The 20767-nt window shown below is 37.9% G+C and overlaps 2 long non-coding RNA genes across 2 annotated transcripts in view; both read left to right on the top strand.

Moving 5' to 3' along the window:
- LOC117942496 overlaps positions 1–17357 on the top strand; it is a 25277-nt gene extending 7920 nt beyond the window's left edge. Inside the window, exons 2-3 of the long non-coding RNA XR_004656139.1 lie at positions 15079–15085; positions 17347–17357. This is a non-coding gene — a long non-coding RNA (uncharacterized LOC117942496). The remainder of the gene's footprint in view (positions 1–15078; positions 15086–17346) is intronic.
- LOC117942497 lies at positions 4092–13277 on the top strand. Its single transcript, XR_004656140.1, has 3 exons — positions 4092–4282; positions 4578–4580; positions 13266–13277. It is a non-coding gene; the product is annotated as an uncharacterized LOC117942497 (long non-coding RNA).
- Positions 17358–20767: the final 3410 nt, after the last annotated feature.

Here is a 20767-nt window from a genome sequence, read left to right as displayed (position 1 = left end):
ACATTTATTTTAATTAAACTGAACATTAAAAAACTTTTTAAAGTCCACAACCCCCCTGATTCATTTTTTTGAGTGTGTGCTGGCCTGTTAATTTCTGGATGTGGTTCTTGGCATAAAAATATGGATGCTTATCGGGGCAAAACCACTGCGTAATGTCTCTGATATGTCTACTGAACATGCTCAGGAAGGGTTTGGCATTACTGTTTTGTATGCAAACTAATTAAGTAAGCAGTGCCAGCATGTTCTGAATGTAGACACGAGGGAAACGAAAACACCCCCTGTTCTCTGTTACTCCAGTTTTCCTGAAGAGCCTCTTGTTCTCTTGTTTTCCAGCAGCTGTGCACGCCTGGGAGGGAATGACGAGAGGAAAAAGTGAACTAAGATGTGCCAGTTTTTTGTTTGTTTTTAAGTAACTGATGTTTGTTGTCATAGTCTTCTCCATATTCTGAAATGTTTATTGTCATGTGTTGTGAGGACCACCATAGCCAGATTTTACAGGTGGCACGCATTACATTATTTCAGGCACGTAGTCCGTAATGGGCCAGGGTGGCACTGGTCCGCCCACTTTATTCACTGGCCCGTCCAGCCAAGTTTAATGAAAATTTGTTTTGATTGAAAAATATGTTCGAAAAATATAAATAGTAACATAACTAGTTGTGTGAGTTTAATGTGTATTTTTTCTGATTTAAACAAAACAGTTCAAAGCATAGAATAAAGATCAAACCATTAGGACGCTTTCGAAACGTAGGTAGTTGCTATAGTAACACGCAGACTCTCCAGGCTGCCTTCAGCAGCTAACGTTAGCTAGATGGCTTTTTATCCGTTGTACCATGGATGATGTGTTAAGCAATGTACTGTTAAAAGTTACCACAACAACAATGGCTTCTCTTGGCCTCTCTAAAGTTGTATGGACAGTTTTCTTGGATGGAATAAATAGAAGGAAGTAAAAATAGGGACAAGCTTTTCTGAAGCATGTGTAGATGGGGACTATGGACCGTGAGATTGGTCGGAGAATCGGAGCAGCGGGTGTGGTATTACATTCTGTTTATTGCACCGTTGTGACGAAAAGGGAGCTGAGCCAGAAGGCAAAGCTCTCGATCTACCGGGCAATTTTCGTTCCTACCCTCACCTGTGGTCATGAAGGCTGGGTCATGACCGAAAGAACGAGATCCAGGGTACAAGCGGCCGAAATGGGTTTCCTCAGGAGGGTGGCTGGCGTCTCCGTTAGAGATAGGGTGAGAAGCTCAGTCATCCAAGAGGAGCTCGGAGTAGAACTGCTGCTCCTGCGCGTCGAAAGGAGCCAGTTGAGGTGGTTTGGGCATCTGGTGAGGATGCCTCCCAGGCGACTCCCTAGGGAGGTGTTCCAGGCACGTCCAGCAGGGAGGAGGCCTCGGGGAAGACCCAGGACTAGGTGGAGAGGTTATATCTCCAACCTGGCCTGGGAACGCCTCGGGATCCCCCAGTCGGAGCTGGTTGATGTGGCTCGGGAAAGGGAAGTTTGGGGTCCTCTACTGGAGCTGCTGCCCCCGCGACCCAATACCGGATAAGCGGATGAAGATGGATGGATGTGTAGATGTGTTTCCCCAGGACAGCTGACTGCCCATAAGTGAGAGAGTAGTTTGTTTGAGTGCTGGCACTCAGAAGTAACATTAAGCAAAACGTGTTTCATGTTTCTTGCATTATTTATTAAGTAACCTAGTAACCTTCCTATTTAGTTACAAATCGTGAACACTGATGATGGCTTCTAGCTGAAATGTGTTTGTGTTTTGTCCACATTAAATAAAAAGATAACTTAACTGTGAGTGCAACAATGCTGTTATAGATGCACACAAGATATGTTACATGTGTGATTTCTGCCTGATGTAGCCTTCTTTGCTGTTCGGGTTCTGTTTGCCACTTTGAGCAATAAAATTGTTAATTTTTTAACAGTGCTGTGCATAGCCAATGTTGCTGCTTCTGCCGGTGCAAATGTGGTTTAGGCTGAATTGGTTTAAAATCATCAGGTTTTTATCTATATTGTTGTGTACAAACCTTTTTAGACTGAGCATTGTTGGTTGAGTGTGTTGTAGACAGTACGCTTTCGTTGTACATTTTGTTGGTGAATGTGAGATATACGAGTTACACGCGTCTCGTCTGCATATCAGAAACAAGGAAATTAATTATGCAACGTATGTGTGATGTCAACCCGTTCTCACTCCCGCTTGGTCATTGGCTCTCAGATTCACATACTGATACAAAGTCTGGCACGTGGGACTGCTGGGATTTGTTGAAGTTGCGGTAAACTCCGGTTATTGGTCAAATTTGCCAAAAAGTTGCGGTGATTGATCAAAATTGGGGGTCGCACCAAAGTCGCTGTGATTGGTTGAATTCACATGAATTGTAAACAGCGACATTGCAAAATCCTGGAGGGACTGGCTTTTACCGCAAGTCATGTTCTAGAAAACAATCTACAACCTTATAGCACTAAAAGAATTTAAAAATTGAGCTAAATGCACAAGAACTCATTTCTTGATTTTGTTCAACATGAGATAAAAACGGTAAGCTACCTTAGATGGTTGTGATTCAAGCTAAATAGATCCAAATTGCCACATCAGTTTTTTGGTTGCTTTACAATACCTGACCAGCTTATATCTAAATTAATGCTGACAGATAATGTTTCCAAAAGCATATAACTGTCAAGCAGCAAAAAAGACTATCAGGGCCAGATGTCCATACATTTGCGAACGAAGCGTTATCAGCACCATGGCCAACTCGCTTGAAGCGCACGCTGTGATACATCACCTTACGTCGTATTTACCAAACCTCCAGTTCATAATCAGTGCCTTTCTCCACACACTATACCATAAACTTACCACATTTAAACGCGCAATTGAATAGGCGATGTCAATGCGATAGACTACGATATTCCCACTATTGATGCTATGACTGTTTAAAATTATCCTGATGCCAATATTGTATGTTTTTATGTAATGTAGCAAGGAGTTTAACAACTGCTGGAATGGAATGTGAACGCTGAGAGATTCAATGTCATCTTTGATTTCTTCCAGTAACTGTAACATTGCATGGCTGCATAATCTGTAACACTTGGGAATAAAACAGATGATGGGCCGCAGGCTCTTTGCTGCCGATGGCCTGCTAATTCGGGCAACGCTGTTTTTCTCATATGATATCATAGCAACGGCTTCAGTTTACGGTTCTGATGGATTTTTTCCAGTTCAAAAAACACTCCAGGGGAGTGGCAGTTGAAGCATGCGCAGACGCTTAACCATTCATACTTTGTTAAAGGTGTATACATGCATGAATACCCTGGTTAGTGAAGGAGTTCTCTAAGTCCATAAACAGGGTTATGAGAACGCCGATTTTTACTTGCTGTTTAAGAAATTGGGGTTTGCCTCAACCCGATTAAAATTGTTTTTTAAACTGCAGGTAAATGCACAGTAATTATAAAACAAAGCACCCTCAAACTATGGCAGAAATGTGGCACAATATGTGGCACAAAGCAAAAGATTTGTCATTAGGATAAGTTCTAGTTATGCTGTAGTAGTATCACACTAACTTATGTAAATACCAAGATCATTTCCAGATATCTTGATGGCAAGTTTTCAGTGAAGATGTCATTATTCTTGTCATCACTGTATTTTTCCAGCTGGACGCTATTTCTGTCTGGGATTTTGACAACTGGCAAAAGTCCTGTTTGACATCACCCTATGCCCATCATGAGCAAGCTGAGAATGCAGCAAGAATTTAATGTTAATGGATTACAGCATTTAAATTATCCATCATCAGTTAGGTATGCAGCTTCAACACAATTATCTGTAGTAAACCTTCAGCCTAGCCAGCACAAGACCTCTGCAGAATTGCTGCTCCTGTTCTTTTCATCTTATCTAAATAGTGCTGGGCGGCCTGGTGCACTTCTGGGCATGAGCTTGTGTCTGGCTATTTTCATAGGTTGTGAGCATGCAAAGGGTCAGTGTAAGGAAAGCATTGGCACCCACTAAAGTAGATAATTATTTTGAATAATTATTATTATCATCAGGGCCGGAGGACTGCCATCGTCATTCTGCAAAGGCCGACATATATAATTGAACAGGAACTGGTTTGTGACTAGACTGTACATTGTCCAATCGGACCCAAACTGCTCAGGGTTTACAAGGTCCCAGCCTGAAGACATCCTCATATCAATATTGAGTTATATCCTAGTGCCCCCTACTGGCAACAATAAGTTACAGTCATGACACTTTGACGTCTTCTTCCTAGCTGGTTGACCAGATTCACGTCAAAAGTGTTTAAGAAAGCCTTAAGACCTTGATGAGGCACGGCAAATTTCGATGTTACATTGTGAAACAGAAAGTTGTTGCAACTCAAAGGTACATTGTCCGATCCGGCCCAACCCTTTTATACATGACAGTCCAGGGCTGAAGACATATGCATGGGTTTCAGGCTTGATTGTGGTAAATTTGCTCAATAGCACCCCCTACAACATTTCAAAGAAGTAGCCCCTGCAGTGCGTTTTACATAGTTTGGTAGGCATATGTATCATGATAAAAGAAAGCCTCTCGGTGGCCGGGTTGGCTCAGTTTGTAGAACAGATGCACATATACATAGAGGTTTATGCCTTGATGCAGAGGTCCAGGGTTTGAGTCCGACCTGTGATGATTTCCTGCAAATCTTCCCCCTCTTTCTCCTCTTTCACCTAGCTGTCCTGTCCATTAAATTGGAAAAGCCCCAAAACAAGACCAAAAAACTATCCATTAGGGCTGCACAATTAATCAAATCGCAATCACAATTTTGACTTCCCACGATCAAATTTGCGAGATCGAACGATTTTTTTTTTAAAGCGTCATTTCATAGAACGCTGAGTTTTTTTGCAAAGCCGATCTATCCATCCATCCATCTTCATCCGCTTATCCGGTATTGGGTCGCGGGGGCAGCAGCTCCAGTAGAGGACCCCAAACTTCCCTTTCCCGAGCCACATCAACCAGCTCCAACTGGGGGATCCCGAGGCGTTCCCAGGCCAGGTTGGAGATATAATCTCTTCACCTAGTCCTGGGTCTTCCCCGAGGCCTCCTCCCAGCTGGACGTGCCTGGAACACCTCCCTAGGGAGGCGCCCAGGAGGCATCCTTAGCAGATGCCCGAACCACCTCAACTGGTTCCTTTCGAGGCAAAGCCGATCTACCGCTCCGTGAAGCCGTCTGCTCATGAGCCAGTCAGAGTAGTTCCCTGCACCCTGTGCAGCTAAGTATCTAGATGTAGACAGTCACAGAAGACACAGAGTGACGGGAGGAAAACTCAACAGATAGCAGTCGGTTGTACGTCGGTCTCAAGGTTTACCAGTTTACCAGTAAACACAACATTTTGTCCCATCTGTTGTTTTTCAGACAACAGCAGCGACCAGTGCTAGTTGGTGCTAGTAACGTCTGTTAGCTGGTAGCTCCTCTAGGACGCACCGGTGCTAACGTCCTCGCATCCGCTGCAATGTTGTTTATATCGATATAGTTTAATTTTGCGTTACATGACCCATTTCTTCTGTAAAGCCATGCCTGTGTTGGATCTCTCCTCTACTCTCTTTCGTCTTACTCTCCGCGCCCTGCCACACAGCACCGGTCCACACTTCTGACATTTGTCTACAGTTTTAATTGCTATTAACACAGCTGTATATTGTTAAGTATGAGAGGCAAACCTGTATTTGTACCAGTGTTTCCGTGGGTAACTCTGCTATCGCAGCCGCCACGGCAAAAAACACAGAAGAAGTTATTGAATGCAACTAACTTTAGTTGTTAGAGTAAAAGCGTGTGAGATGGAGCTGCTGGATCTGAGCCAGAGATTTGACCCATGGCCAGAATATCATAGTTCATAAAAATGCAGCGCAGTGACGATACAGACATTTCATACACACAAAGTGTGTATCCGTCATTCGACCCGTGCTGGACCCGTTCATAATGAGTCAGCCGTCTCTTTGTGAGTAGCATCCATCACACTCCCTCTCGCAGTTATAAATAACCTATGTGACGTTAAAATTGGTTTTGGTTAAAATCCACAAATAATCGTGAGAATAATCGTGATCAAAATTTTGATCAAAATAATCGTGATTATCATTTTGTCCATAATCGTGCAGCCTTATTATCCATGGCTATACTGGTATTTGGGGGAAAAACAAGCCATTTAGGGTAATTTCCACAAACTGTACACTATTCATTCAACTTCTGGTTGTTAATAAAAATCTGAAAATCATTATTTTGCTGTGAAATCTTTAAGTCCGGGTAAAGCAAAAACAGTGAATTCTTTCTAAACAAACACATTATACATGTTAGAATTACGTAGTAGCTTAGTACTGCATTGTGGAGTTAGATAGTTATATAAATCATATAAATGATTACGGAATGATCAGTAATCACCAACATTACTTGTGACAAATTAAAAGCTATTTTAGTGTACTCAGTTCTGCCTTTTGGCTGCTTTCAGTATTCTGCAAAAATGGGCCGGTGAATGTGTATTGTTCCTGTGTCATCTGTTTTGATCTTTCAAAGTTATAAAAATATTTGAGAAGACAGAGAAAAGATGAGATTCTTTTTGGTGGTGGTTAAGAAAAAGTCTAACAAGGTGCTCTTTGGTGCAGGGGTAATTCAATAGTATTAGAACATCATGAAAACCAAGGCACTCTTGTTGAAGAAAATATTTCAGGCGTTCTTGGGACTTTTTGCCGCAGCGCTTTTGATATGCATTAGACTCCCTAATAAAGCCTTTTTCATATTTTCTTCCACAAGAGTGCCTTGGTTTTTACGCTGTTCTGATATTACAGGTATTTATTGATCGGTAAGTAAGATATACTGTACATTGATGAACACTCAAACAAATAAATGCTACTTCTCATTGCTTCTACATATTGCCTCTAGTTTTAATAAAACATTCACCTTTGTTGATGATGTGTATCTATAGGTGATATTCATGTTGTCTAAACAATGCCTAATTTTAATATAACAAAATAGGGATTTTATGTTGACTAAATATCTACCAGAGGTTGAGTAAATCATTAGCATGTCTCAGATTCAGTAGAACACAACTGACTCATTACCTGGCATTGCCTCTCCCAACAAATATTGTCTGACAGGCATTTTATGGATAAAATCAAGTCTTCTCATGCATGTTGGAAAATAAACCTTAAAGAAATTCTCATTGCATGCAATAAAATAATGCAACTGGATAACTAGTTAGGAAAACAACCTATCAACCCAATTTTTGTACACTGAAGATGACAATGCATAGAATTTCCACCCACAATAAAGTTAAGCCTGGTACAGAAGACAAATATACAATGCTTACAAAATAAAAAAATAATAGACAGATTTTCGACACAAAATCACATTGTATTGCCCAAATGAGCTCACTAAGTAGAAGACATGGAAATACCTTGAACTGGCTGAGAGTGCACCACGGCACTAGCCTTAATACCTTTGGGTAATTATAAATCTCCAGTCCACCTGATATTTATATCTCTGGACTATGGCAGGAAACCAGAGCACCTGGAACTTCACTTGTCAATAAATTCAACTAAACAATCCATGTTAAGACTTTCTGTCTCCATTTCAAGATCCTAGCTGAAAAAACAACCACAAAATGGCTAATAACAAATTAAACACACAATTTGGCCTAAAACATGCAACAATTAAATAAAGTGAAAATTAATGATTAAAGTCCTCACATACTTTCACAGGGTTTTGTGATTCATCACAATATCTAAGCACATTATACAATAATGACATTTTCCTTTAAAGCAACACTAGAGAGCTTTTCCCGCTTTGGTCCTTCTACAGGTTGGAAGCAGAACTGTCCCATTATGTCTCATTGGAACTATAGATCCGCTACCGATCTGGCAAACTTGCATAGTGCGGTTATAGCCGGTAGAGAGCTACAAAGCAAATGCAGAAGTGCCATTCACCCTGTTACGAGTTCAAGAAACAATGAAACGATTTTGGAAACATTATTTTAAGTTACATAAAGTTCTCTAGTGTTGCTTTAATATAATGTAGCACACACATGATTATTCAGAAACCTATGTGTATGAAGCAAGAAGAAATAATTTAACAGTATTTCAAGGCTTTCAGATGAACAGGTCCACAAAAGACTCTACTCTCTATAGTCTAGTGTTATGGGCCACTTTGTCATTCCCATTGACTTAATTTCTTTTGGATTGCTCTGCTTCTCAGTGTTATCACTGGAGAAGTTCAACTGTTTTTTGTCTCTTTTAATCAGTGCCCTCAGCATCTGGCTTGATCTGTCAAGACTGCTCAGCTCTGAGAGGCAGTAAAAGCTTGCAAGAGAGTGAAGGATTTTTGGCTGACAGATGACTGCACATGGTGCATGATCGGTGCAGACCCTTTAAAAAGCATGACGGCTCACCTGCCAATATTTATAGTAAAGGAAAAATACAAGCTTGCTATCATAAACTGCTTGTTTGTTTGTAATATGATCATAGGAATCACTTAAATGACCATTAATGATAGGATACTGAACAAGCCTGAAAACATAACACATTAATGGAAATTTCAAGTCACAACTTTATGTCGGCCACAGGGTGACTCCAGCTTAAACTCATTAATCACAAAGTAAGGTACACAACAGTTGGTCATTATAAACTCAGAGATGTGATATCAAATCAAGCCCAATAACACCCTTTCAAAATGGAAAACCCCCAAAAAAGAGAACTAATTTATCAAAATTTCTGTCATTGCTTCATAAATCATCAAAGTAGAATGACTGTCTTGTCCAGAGTTTTGACAGGCAGGCCAAACTGTGTTCCTAAAAGAAAGCAACAAGAGCACAGAACAGACATTTCCACTGACCTCACCAGGCATATAATACAAAAATGCTTCTGGTGCAACTATGGCATGGTACACACCTTTTGGACCCTTTGTTGTCCTTTGGGTAACTGTCATAAACCGAACATCTGGTCAGTTTAAAAAAAAGTGAAAATGGTCGGATTGATGAAATTGCAATAGCAAGAAAGAGGGTGTAAACACCATGTGTTATTCAATCATAATTTATGACTTTGGTGATTCAGTATAAGATGGAGAGAGGACAAAAAATGGCACACTACCTTTTTAACTTTTTAACCTTTTTTTACATCCATGCACACTTCATACACTTCAATGATTGGCGGTGGTGTCAGTGATCGTTAGCAGTTTTTTACAGCGGCAAGCTCCGCTGCAACTGAGTTCAGAAAGGCTCGGGGGAAATGTACATTAGCTTGTGTGGACTTGGGGTGCAAGTTATATCAACTCAATATTGTTATCGCAAAATTACGTTGCGCAATATTATATTGAAGGGTGCAAGATATAGCGACTCAATATCATTATTGCAATATATCGAAAGTGTTGCAATAAGTATGCAATATTTGGTTTATTTTGTTGAGTGCTACGTGCCATCCGTAGGCTGTGTGGCTTAGTTGTGTTTGATTTAGAGCAAAATGCTATAATGATCATGTTTTATTGGCCAGTTACCATGACACCTGCACATGTAAGTGCATGTCAGAGCACAGGTCCATTAAATGAAAAACCCTACGTAGCGTACCACGTGCGTGCATATTTAAACAGCAATATCGTGCAACCCTAGTGTGGACATTAGAACACTACTTAATTGATAAAAGGACTAATCTAATCAATTAGGCTAATCTACTAAAAAGCTAGCCGTGACGCTATTGGGAAATAGTTCAAACTAGTTACGCTATTCTGTGCCTTACTGTTTATTTTCTGGTGGAGTGGTGAGTCCACCTGCTGAATTATGTTAATCAGCATAAGTGACAAAGGAATTTTGAATCCTTAACGTTAATTACAAAGCAGTTTCCGTCTCTTTTCCATGGATCTGAGACATAACGGGCTGTGCTTCTTTCAGACAGTCACGCAGCCTCCCTGGCTTCCTGGCTGCCACCAGGAGACAGGAGCTACATTAGGTCATCCCACACCTATTAACGTTACTGGGGACTAAGATACAGCAGTTAACCATCGAGTTTCCCTGGTGCAGAGCTTCGCCTCCAACGCGACAAATAAACTACAGTTGTTGCATGTACAACTATCATGTTAGGAGGCAGAGGAATAGCTAGAGGAAATTTGACACGCAGATCAACAGTAACTGTTTTTTGTGTGTTTTTTTTACTGATTTTGTTTAAAGAACTTTGAATTGCTCTGTTGCTGAAATGTGCTATACAAATAAAGCTGCCTTGCCTTGAGAGCGAGAGATGCAATCGCTAACTGTTAAGTAGCTAACAGAGCTAATAGCATGTAAACAATTGTGGGATTAGCGGGGAAGTCGCTAAAAGAAGATGGCTATGAGTGCTTGAGTAAACTAGCGTAAAACTATTGTTATGTTCAAATGTAAAGCGGATAATTAGATACTGTAATGAAGAATATGACAAAAATAACTGCGTTGAGCTACTGAAACAAGAAGCTATTATCACTAAAGCATGTTAGCACGTCAAACCAAGCAGCAGGCAGGACAGCCGAGTCAGTGTTGCCATTTTCATTGATGAAAGTGAAAACTGTTCAGCAAATCCAAACTATATTATGTCAAATTTTGTGTTCAATGTAGCCTGTCAGACTGGCACGACCACGATTGGATGATTTGAAAATATTAGAGATTGTTGTTTCTTAACTAAATAAAAGGAAAACTATGTCTAATAATGAACAATTACAATGACGTCAGACATTTTGGCCCTATTTTGAAACATCAATTGTATAGTAAAGTATAGCAGCACTGGCTAAATACAAAATCCAGACCACTATATCAATGCAATCAAATATTGGCTCCTTCATTTGTTTTATCTAAATATTTACGAGTACAGACCTCAAGAGAAAACATATGTAACAGCTTATTTTATACAAATAAGTTGGCGTTCCAATCTGCACATGTTTATTGGTTGGCCACATTTAAAAGTATGTTAGTTAATTGGCTCCAAGAGGGAGTTTTTTTGGCCCAAAAGTCCTAATTTTGTTCTTGACTTTTTTGTACATTTGAATATCACATTGTGACATCAGCAATTACAAACTTAACAGGGCCAAGTATAGCTCGAAAATGACTTGTGACCACTTCAACGATTCATATTCAAGTTAGGGGCAATAAATGGAAAACACTGTTTAAAAAATAGCTAGATAAATGTAATAAAATAACTTGACGTGAGACACAGCCAGATGTCATGGAGACGACCGTTAACTTTGGATGTTTATTTTGTCAGGGACAAACACAAGCAGACGAAGAATGTAAGGCAGTGCTGTTATACTGCTAACTTGGGAGCATGAGACAGCCACAGAGGTGATGTATTTTGTTTTCAATGTCATGCTTTCTTAGCAACGACTAGACTTTGGATATCAAAGGGAACCTAGTCTTGGCAAATCAAATAATTTAAACTGCAACATGTTTTTTTAATTTAACACATCTAGATGCACACGTCTGGATGCGTTAACAACCTATTTCTAATGGGTTGACGTGTTGTGGTACTTGAAGATTTTTTTTTAATGTATGTTCCAAGACGAATCTCCAGCAGCCAAGACAACTGTAACAAAACATATCAAGGGAGTCTTTGATCTCATTATATTGATTAAAACCATAATTAATAATACATAATAAAGTGAGTTTTTATTTGTTTGTGGGGTGCACAAGTGAAATAAAAGGGCAAATTAGTATTATAGAAATGTAATTTTCCAAGGATTTAATGTGTCAAAATGTAAGATTAGATCTAATATAAGGTTAGACAGTTTAGGATTTAATCATGTAAAAAAATTGTATGGTTTTACAACCAAAAATAAAAGATGGTCTTAATCTTTCAAATTACAGTAATACAGAACAAGACGGTGTTTAAGGTCAAAACCCAAAACATGCATAAAGCTCAATGTTAAAGCAATTCACTGATCCATTGTCAAACAGACAACTGTCAGTCCGTGATGAAAACATCATCAGGAATAACATGGCAGAGTAGGGAATAATCTTTGTCATGTGCTTACATGCATGCATACTTCATTGGGATTGAAGGGTGTTTACATTCATATAGAGGGACTGCATTGACATCTACTTCTTTGTGTGATTTCACCCCCTTTACCACCACTGAGTAGACAAACAATCAAATTTGAACCTAATTTGTTTAAGACCAGACAAAATAAAACAATTAAGAAGAGAATCTACTCTGGAAAAGCTTTTTTTAGAGTAAACACCAAGTGCCAAAGTTTGCTGTCTAATTTGCAACTATACTCATATTTTCTAGCTCCACTGTAAGTCTATCGTTTACAAGCTTTCAAGGCCTTGAGGAGGTAAGAATCTGTCAAAGCTCTGTTAACACACTTTACATCATCAGATGGAAACCTCAGGTTCAATTCATGCCTCAGTTCTTGAGTCCCCATTAAAACATCAGACACCAGGTACTGGCAGGGAGGGAGGCGCACACATGGCCTACTGTTTGAAATGTTTCAGTGGATTTCAGGAAATATTACTCAACATGAATTAAATTAAGGTTTAAATGTGCTTTTAGACAGGAACAGTTGATCATTTACATAATGTCTAAATGTTAATCAAATATATAAGACAACTTCAAACTATGTGGCATGGTATGTTATGTAAGTTAAGTTAGTTATTTTCACTACCTACTCCTTTAAATAACAGGATGCAGTTGAGTCATGTGTAAACAAGTAAAGACAGTTATCCAATCTTTCAAAACTGAATTTAAAATAATTATGTGAGGTCAAAGGACACTCTCAAGTCAATGTAAACTTGAGTTTGATAATTCTACATGCAAGAGATGTGACAAAAGCACTACAGTACAAAGTACTAAATAGTATTCTGAATGTTTTTTTTCTGATTGGTCAGTATAGATGGTTTTGATTTCACTATTGGTTAGGAAGAATTATACCTAGAATTTTAACTGCATAGGAAAAATAAATTTGTACTATTATTTTTTTACTTGAACAGTCACCACAGTGTCTCGGTCAAAATGCTAAGTTGAGTCAAGGTCAAACACTTTTGAACTTAGCATTGATAATAATTTAGAATCTTATCATAGTGCAGTTTAGTGCCTAAGTTCTCCAACCAAAGGTATTTACAATGGCATTTTTGGACATAGAAGTGCAACCACACAGTGTACCTAACAGCGCTAGATGAGGATACTGTAGCACTTTAGAAAAGGTAGTTCCAACAGTGTTATATAACATCTGCTTTGTAAAGTTTCAGGTACTAATAATAATTAATGTTAACCTTTGTCAATCAGGCAACCTAATGTATTTTCCAGGGATACCATTTTGGCAGCTGATATACTAGAGAGCCAGAGATATGAGATCACATTCAAATAAAGTTCTCATGTTATATGTCACTGTCACAAATGCACAATGGGACTGTATAAAATCTGCTCTTGTTTGTTATAAATCACTAGTGGTGTTAGATGTTTGTTAAGGAAGATATTTTGTTATTATTTTTCCCTGAATAACAAGCCTAAAAAAACATTATTTCACATAAAATATGAAGGTGTCATGCAATCCATCAGCTACTAGTCTGCTTTGATACATATTAAGTAAGGTGTGACTACTTTTCTGCTAAATAAGAAAGGTGATCTACCTGAGATTTTGTCGAGGTCTCTGGTTGTTGGATCAGCTGTGCTAGTATTGTGGGAGGAATAACAGTAAAGGAGATGTTGCTGATGGTTACTGCCAAGAGTACATTTTAATTACACATGTCTTTAGCAGCCTCAATTAATTTAAAACTCTCAAATGAATGACAAAAGAGATTTGAATTCTTGTGCAGGTCATTGATTAAAGAAAAAATTATTAACCTTCCCAAACAAGTCTGAATTGTGTTACATACTGTAGATGGGAATTTCCCTTTCTTAAGTACCCAACATGCAAACCAAAAGGACAAAATGAAAACAAGGTGTCAAGTGAAATGCTTGTAGATTAATGATTTTTGAGTTGGCAGTAAAGAAAATATGAAACAGTAATCAATCTGCAGTACAACATGCCATACAGTGACTGACTTTCAAACCATGAAAATGAGCTATTGTGGATGTAAAACAAATGTTTACAATAAATTCCGATTTAGCTAAATAAAAACATGGGCTTCGGTTGGACTAAACTAGATGTGATGAAAATAAATATTGATACCAAAAACTATATCTGAGATAACATTTTTGTGGGACACCCCACAAAAAAACAATAATCATGTGTATGACAAAACAGACAAACATGGTCATTTAAAAGTTTCTAGTAATTACTAAAGTGCTGTTGATACAAAAATAATTAATATCTGGGTAGCATCAAAATTCAAAAGACTGGATCAATCCTCCTTAATGTCAGGGTTATGTTGGCACAAAGTGTACCAAATGATCACATCTGATTAAATGTTTGGTTTTTCAGATGTTGAAATTGCATTGGAGACATCCAACCCGGGTTGGCAGAGTCGAATGCCCAATACACATTCAAATAACATCCAGCAACCGTTTTGCTAAAGACTGTTGTGTTAATAACAGTTGTGGCAAGACTTGGTAGAATCCCAAATAGTTTAACAGTCGAACATGAGTACACTGCCACATTACGTGTACACTATGATCTGTTTTGATGACTACTAAAGTGATAACAGAAGAACTCACAGTACATTCCCTAGCTAGTGTGAGTTTCCTGACAACTTTGATTTCCAATAAATTTCAATTTAGGAAACATTAAATACAAGTTCCAGTACAAAAATCTGATCATTTCCCTAACTGCAGCCATAAAGAGCTTAAATCCCACTTCACTGACATTTTCCAAGTTTTAGCTTTGGTGATTTATGGTGCAGGCCAAATGGTGGAGTAATTTCACACATGCTGCATTTTATCATCAATGTATTAACTTTCCCATAATCCATCAACATGGAATTATTGTTTACAGTTGCTAAAAAATAAAGAAATAGTGTATTAATAGAGGTTAAAATCAGCTGGAAAAATCATAAAAACGAACATAGTGTTGTAACATTGCTGTTTATGAATACTAACAGAGATTAAAATCAACTGGAACAAATATAAGAAAATAAATAATGTAGCACAGCTGTTAATGCATGCCAACTGTATTCTCTAGGTTTACAGTTACAAACTTCTGCTCAGGACATTGGCTCTTGGACGTGTCATACACATCACATTTTATCGATTACTCTGTGGTAACAATGAGGTAAAATGTAAGCACAGGCTAGAGCAGTTCCAAACAATGTAGTCATCAGACACTGTTTTCTGTTTCTCACAAGCTTGATTCCAACAAAGTCAGTGCATTTCAAGAAGAAATTAGTGTTAAGTCATTAGGTTTCTCTTACCAGTCTACCTGGACATAATTTGACATATTTCTATCAATCAGTACTCCACCTAAATGAAGGGAAAACATGCTTCATTTATTTTTCATGGCCTTTTTTCCTTTCTGATGTTGTTGACTTTGGACATAAGCAGAAAATCACTCTCATATGGAGGCAATGTTTGCCACATTCTGTTAGAAAACCTTTCCATGATATTGGCAAAATCATCTCTTTTGGAGAAACCTCTCATAATCTTACTGGAAGACCCTCCTGGTTTGGAGATGCGTGTATCTGCATAATAAACACTAACCACCATAAGAATATTATCGAACAAGCAAAAGCCCCAGAAAAATAAACCCTACAGGATTTCCCCTTCAAGTAAAACCATCTGTTGTTATTCTCTACAATGAATGGACCCTATGACAACATCCTTAAATCTAATGCATCAGTGACATGTTTTGCACTATTGCATCTTTGCCAAATGCTCTTGCTTGAATCCAGAATGATCTTTGGCATCTTCCAAAAACAACATTGTGTCAGGTATCACTATGACCTTAAGTCAAAATAACAAAATGTATGTGTGATATCCTTGCAATTTGTACTGTGTAAATAAAATGTTGCTCTCCCTCTAAAGCAGCCAGGACACACATCAACCTTGCTTTCGTTAAAAACTCAACCTAACATACCACTCATCCCTATACGTCTCAGTTTCATTCATGGAAACAGTGTCTCATGATAATAATATTATTCAGATGTGCAGTCTGGCTCAATGCTTTTGAACAGCCTACTGCCTGTGACCTAATACTGCAAACATTTGGCTGAGTGAAAGGTAACATGTTGTCTTATCAAATGTTGATAAATGACGGTACTTACAAAAAGGAACTAAGAACTAGATATGAGGCATCCAAACATGTTTCCTAAACAACATGCATTACATGCAGTTTAATTGACACATACCAGATGTCTAGAGTGTATTACAGCTATACAGTAGCTCTGAAGGATACAACACTAGTAAAATAAATGTTTTTATGGTACAGCTGCATATTCTGCCAATAAACCTAGTTTTACAATATACTTCCTGGGGGTCCAGTCATAGATGCAAGTTGGGTTTCTATTTTGTATCCTATTCACTCTATGAGCTACCTGTTACGTCATTCATTGCCACATATGGTACATAACTGAGGTCCTCTCAAGAGAGATTGATGCAATACCATTACACATAGATTTTACAAAAAAAAAATATCACTCAAATATTTTGCAGCTTGATTTTTACTCCCATTTTCAGCCCCGAGCTTTCTTGTGTTGACTAAAAAAAAATGTAATCAGTGTACTTTAATCAGGCTGCGCCAGTACTATTGTGGCTTTTAAAAAGAGAATCTATTTTTGCGTATGCTGTCAACATAAACATCTTTTCAGCACCTGTAGCAGACATGTCTAATCGAACAGTTTTTGGTAGTCAGTCACAGTCAACCTGCTAACGTAATAAGCTTAACTAAAAAATCCACGATATCATGTCCATATTGAGGTCTGACTTCTTGTTGTAGCCATACGTTACATTAGCTTATTTCACTAACTATTCACTAAGTTAAATTAATAGTTACATTCAAGTAGTACCTGTTTACTCGTTTATATCTGCATCTTAACACCTGGACATTCTGCAGCTAGGCTAAATAATACACCCAGCATGACAGTTTAGTATTTAGAGCCTTTCTAAAGTTAATTTCTAATGCATTTGTGGCAGAAGGATCAGAATGGCAGGTGATGACAAGATACAGCAATGTTTTAAACTTTAGATGTTTTACTGAACCACTGTGATTTGCATAGTAAAAGTAAACTTTCTTACTAAACCCTTTTGAATTAGTCGGCTCAACAGCTATTCATAAATGTCAGTGATAAAACTGTTAACATAACAATAACACACACATAGGGCTTGCTTGTTATTATAGTGTCTCCGTTTTCATTGGTAGATTTTCTCTTCATGCAGTTCCCTTTCATCCCACCAAATTGTGGAGCTGTGGAATCACTGACGCTTCAGTATTGAACACCTTTTCATAGGTATTCAGCTAGAAGATGGATGGCCAAAGGATGCAAAACATGACTACTATCTCCAGACACACATACTGTGCCATTGAGAACCCGTTGGCTAAGAAGACACCATTTGCAGTGTCAAGTTGAGTGCATTTCAGTAAATTGTGCTGTCATCCATGTTTGGCCTAATCTCCCACTCATTTCCACCCCTTAGGGTCAATGTATCAGCTGTTGGGATCAGGGTTTTTACATTTCAAAGCAAAAAAAAATAAGGCCAGTTTAATAACAACAACATTACTCCCCTATTCATTATGCCGTGCACCTGCTTTTTATTGCAAAGATGAATAATTTCCTGGATTCATGAACTACATTTTTTTATGTAAATTGTTTGATTTCACATTACTAGTGTTCCTACAGGCCACGTGTAAAAGAAACAATACAACTTTAATACTAACTAAATGAATAATACACGTTTGTGCATGACGTCAAATCTACGGATATTCCTAATAAGAGTTTATTCAGATCTTTTACTGCCAAAAATTAATTCATTTAAGAAAAGCTTTGAGGTCATACCTCTTATGAAAAAAAATACAATTTTTTTAAAATACCTGTCTAGATAGCCTTGTCTAATTTTTCTAATCAGCATTCTAGAATAACATTAAATCCTACCTTTTGTAGCTTTTCTTCTCCTCAAAGAGCTCTTACATGAGCCAAATTTGTTCTACTTAGGTTTCTGGTGCTTGTCTGGCTGCATGCAACGTATGACTCTTGCTGTGTCCACCGTCACACTTACTTTATCTACAGTAGCTATGGTACCACAGAAGAGAATTTCACGCTAACCACAAAGAGAGTCAGCAAGTAGTTGTAGGAGTAAAGCTCCCTAAAAGGAGAAATTAGAAGCAGAGTGGAAGTATAGTCAAAAGAAAATTTACCAAGATATGGGGATGAGGGGATATTTTAGTTTTTTTTTAAATAACAGCAACGCTAACACAATGAGCTGCTGTGTTTGTCGGAGGTTGTCAAGAAATAGGACCTGCTATGTCATCTTGTCTTAATTCCTCTTTGACTAAGGGATGATGATGAATGGGGGTGGTCGGGGGGAAGGGATGTGTTCATGTTATAAACTGTGTTTTTTTATGCTGTATTCAAATCTTTTATTTAACAAGGTTAAAAAACTCCTTGAGATTAAAAATCTCTTTTACGAGTGTCCTGGCAACAAATGACGCCGTATATTTTGCAGTTTTATGGCAGGTTGAAATATACTTTTGCTGGTACATTTTTTCAGTTTACCAGCCATTGGCAAATAGATTTTAAATATTGTGTAGGATGTAGCACAGGATCTCTTACCTCAGAGTAACTGTCACAGTGGTCAATACAGGGAGCTCTCACGTCTGGCCTTCACTGCTGCTGCAGGTTGTAGTTGTAGTGCTAAGGTTTTTGGTAAGATGAAACAGACTTTTATTGTACCTTGAAATTCATGTTTGACCATTACCTTTACCTGTCCTGCTCTTTAGTAATGAACGCTTGTCAAACATGACCACAAAAAATAGTTAAACCATGCTATGTCTCAAACAATCTTTTTCAAATGCAACAATCATATATAGTTTATCATAATATCTACATTTATTGTCACCAAATTTAACATACCCAAAATGGAGAAAACACAACAACATTCCAGACATCGTTAATGTAATTTTGAATATCTAACATACATTTGACTAGTAAAAATGTAATTACGGATATCTACAATTAGAATTATGACTAGAAACAACACAATTACAGACATCCACAATAATTGCATGGTGGATATCTGAAATTAAGATCATAACTAGTTACAATCGGATTGTGGAAATCTAAAATGATGACACAAATGCACACTGTCAAAATAACGTAGCTAAAGTAGCTAACGTAGCGTTCGGCAAAGTCAGTTTCAGGATCTTACAGTTTTTCTATTCTTCCTGCTGCTGCCTTGCCTGTATCCCCAAGTTTTAGTTCGAGAGCTTATAAATGCTTAGTTAAAATTGTATTTATTAGTTAAATTATTATTTGCCCCGTTGTTAGTGAATCCTACCACATTGCAGTGTCCAGTATAGGCATTTTGCTGTGGTTTGCTAGCAGACGCCAGACGGCCCCGTCACGTAACGTTAGCCAACCACCGATTTTAGCTAGCTCACGTGTCAGAGTTGATTGTCACAGAAAAAGCATTTATTTGAAACATAACCCAAACAAACTCACCACTCTTTTAAAGACATTTCAAAACCCCACCTTCTTCTGTCCAGCATAAGACTTAATACATAATAGGCTACCCGCCATAGACTGTATATACATATATTTATTGACGGTCAATATTACCCACACATTAACAGAGATTTCCGCTCCAACTTCAGACGTTGACCTAAAAATGGCAGCCGGAAGTGATATCTCCCGATTGCAAACCTTTTTATTTTATCGTAACATTTTTATCAGGTGCATTCATATATAAAACTTATTTTCCACTATTTTATATTTGTCATATATTATAACAAGTGAATGTTTCTTGGCTGTGCAGAACAAGCCAGAAGATATGTAATTTCTAGTTTCATCATTTACAACAGAACAGTCTCCACTTGGGAAATGAGCAATGAATGTTTAGCTGTCCAGTAGACACAATATTTTTCATCCCTGCTGAATTAAAGCATTTGTGAGGAATCTGGGTGTTTCTTATAAAAAAAAAGCAACTTGTGGACAAAGTTTTTTTTCAAATGTTGGCTTGTATTTATCTTTGAAAAACAAAACTGTTTAATAATTAATTAATAACTTTCTATTTTAGGCTGTCTATGATATGACAGCCCTATTAAATGTTACTTATCCAGTTATGTATCTGAGGCAGCACTGGCAAAATATTATCCCTGTAAATAGAGCTAAACTAAAATATGACTTTGTCCACCACATTTAACGCTGGTACGTTAAAAAACTGAAATACTGTCAATATCACTTGATGAGCCATCCATATGTATAACCAACATTTTTTCAGATAGGTTATTTGTTTCGGATAGATACTAGCCTACTTATCCACATGAGGATGACATCAGGTCATTGTAGTAATAAAAAGTAACAGGCTTTTGCCCACTGTGACCCTGAAGATGAAAAATATTTAATATTGAAAATTAATGAATGATTCTACAGATTTGACAGCAGATAAAGCCCATCAATGGCACATTTCTCTGTGAGGAAAAAATCCAGGATGCTCAATTATGAGGAGGACAGTACATGTGTTGTTTACTGTGACATATTCCAGTTATAATAATTTGCATATTTTGTTTTGGTGAGAAACATTCAAAATATGCCTGAACAGATGCAGTTGTTTGAATTGCAATGGGCTGGATTATATAATCATGAGAAAACATGTGGTCTGAAATAGGCCTACCAGCATATGTTGGATCAGGTCAAAGGGGAGAAAACATTCAGGCTTGCCAA

The sequence above is a fragment of the Etheostoma cragini genome, chromosome 3, assembly GCF_013103735.1.
Source record: "Etheostoma cragini isolate CJK2018 chromosome 3, CSU_Ecrag_1.0, whole genome shotgun sequence".
Classification (NCBI taxonomy): domain Eukaryota; kingdom Metazoa; phylum Chordata; class Actinopteri; order Perciformes; family Percidae; genus Etheostoma; species Etheostoma cragini.
This window is presented reverse-complemented; position numbering and strand designations above follow the sequence as displayed.